Source organism: Austrofundulus limnaeus, unplaced genomic scaffold (genome assembly GCF_001266775.1).
Source record: "Austrofundulus limnaeus strain Quisiro unplaced genomic scaffold, Austrofundulus_limnaeus-1.0 Scaffold101, whole genome shotgun sequence".
Taxonomy (NCBI): Eukaryota; Metazoa; Chordata; class Actinopteri; order Cyprinodontiformes; family Rivulidae; genus Austrofundulus; species Austrofundulus limnaeus.
The window spans coordinates 945,277-947,540 of record NW_013952503.1 but is presented as its reverse complement, the minus strand read 5'-3'; positions in this window follow the sequence as shown (position 1 = coordinate 947,540).

The following is a 2,264-nucleotide window of genomic DNA, read 5'->3' as shown; positions in this document are numbered from 1 at the left end:
GATCTGGGAACATGGCTATTTATGGTGCTGGGGTCGTTTTGAAGAAGATCCGTGAGAGGCCGGAGCTTTTGTGTTGTAAACCTGAGATGGAGTTAATATTAGAAAGTTGACAAGGAGATCAGGGAAAATAAAAACGGCAGCATTCAGAGAAAGTTTTCTGTGGTTTCTATCATTTCTGTGCAAACAGAACAAACCAGTGTGTAAATATAAAGTTTACATCATATCCTGGAACTGTTGGTGAAGCTGCCCAACAAATAACATTATGTCAACTCAAAATGACATTACAGCCAACTAACTGTAAAAAAACACAATAAATGACTATACTTCAGTTAGTTTTACAGATAAAATGTGGTGTAGATGTAGCTGAGAGTCATTTATAACTCCAAATATTACTCATAGTACATGAACCACAGCAGCCAGGGTTCCTCAGTTTTAGTTGTCGTTAAACATTTGAACAAGACAAACTCCTGAACTCTGCTTGTAATTGTCTCCCTCTGTTAGAGAGCATGCACTGTTATCCAACCGAGTAAATCACCTGTATTAGTTATGAAAGAGCGCGGCTGGCGTAACGACGTGCCACTTTCAGACAGAAACAGCATTTTATCCAGAAGGTTTGGAATCACAGTGAGTTTAATCCGCTCACGGTGAAAAACGCTTGCTGTGATTTTACACGTGTATGGATGGGTTTCCTGAACAAAGGTGATCGAATAAAACACAAATAGCAATATCAAAACTGCTCTTTTGTTCTGTGTTAATTCTTGTTTTGATTTTCAAAGATTGGTGAAGTTTTTTCGAAGTGGGGTTTAGCTGAAAGGATGTGAGCAGTTAATATCTTACCTGTTTTAGATAGGTTGAAGAGTTTAACTCTAATCAAAGCTAACAGCTGGTTCAAACGGACAYGTTTGTATGGTTTAAATAACTTAATTCTCAACAATATTGTTATTGTACTGTACAATTATTTCACAACAGGATCCCACTTTAAAAGATTAGAATTTACATGTCAAGATCACTTGAGTGTATTTTAGTCAGTTCAGGCTACACACCAACACACTTAACACTCGGCCCAGATATCTCTAAAAATGACAACTCTTTGGTGGCCCAGATGTGGTTTGCCAGAGAGGGTCCATTCATGGGTCAGCACCATGTGAACCAAACCACAACTGGGCCAATTGCCCAGCAATGCCATCATTACCAGACCTGGTTCCCATCCAGCTGACAAACCACTTTCCATCATTAAGCTGGAGAATGTTTTAATATTGGGTGATTTTAATCTACATATTGATGATGTTTCCTGTAAGGCAGCTGCTGACTTGATCTCCATCACGGACTCATTTCATTTTACTCAGCATGTGTGTGTGCCTACTCATAAAAAAGGCCATACATTGGACCTTGTTTTCTCCTTAGGCCTTAATGTAGAGGATGTTTGTGTGGAGGATRTATTTTTWAGTGATCATAATTGTATATATTTTAATGTGTCTTTTAGTCCTGATCCAGCTCCTCCTAGACTTATGATCCAAAGGCGGATCATAAATGAGCACACTCCTGAAGCCTTTACTTCACTTTTTGATTCGGCCTCTTTAGATTATAACATCATTAATGTGGACTCATATGTTTCACRTTTTAATACTCATTGAATAAATATTTTAGACACTATAGCACCTGTAAAACTGAGCACTGTGCAGCGCACAAACTGTCCTTGGATTAATAAGGAAATCCTTAGCATGAGGAGAGTTTGCCGTAAGACTGAGCGTCAGTGGAAAAGAACCAAGCTGGAGGTTCACAGGCTCTATCTTAACTGATCAGCTCCTTAAATGAGATGCTCAAAACTGCCAGGACCAATTATTTTGCAAACCTCATCAAATCCAAAGGAAGAAATCCAAAAATTTTATTTGACACAATCAAGAACATTGTTACACCTACTTTTTCTACTGTAAGTGCTTTTACAAATGCAGATTGCAATCGTTTTTTAAATTATTTTATTGACAAAGTTGCCGGCATCAGGGCCTGTATCTGTCCCTCACCATCCCTCTGTCTGGTCCCTCCTCCTGTGACCTCTGATACATGGTCCTCATTCACCCCARTGACAATTCAGGACATCACAGAACTGTTGGGGCGAATGAAAATGTCCTCTAGCCCCCTTGATGTCCTGCCCTCTTCTCTTTTTAAACATATTTTTAACTGCATGGGCCCAAGTGTTGTAAAAACTTATAAATTACTCCCTTGGTTCTGGTTCTGTACCCCACTGCTTCAAAACAGCTGTTGTC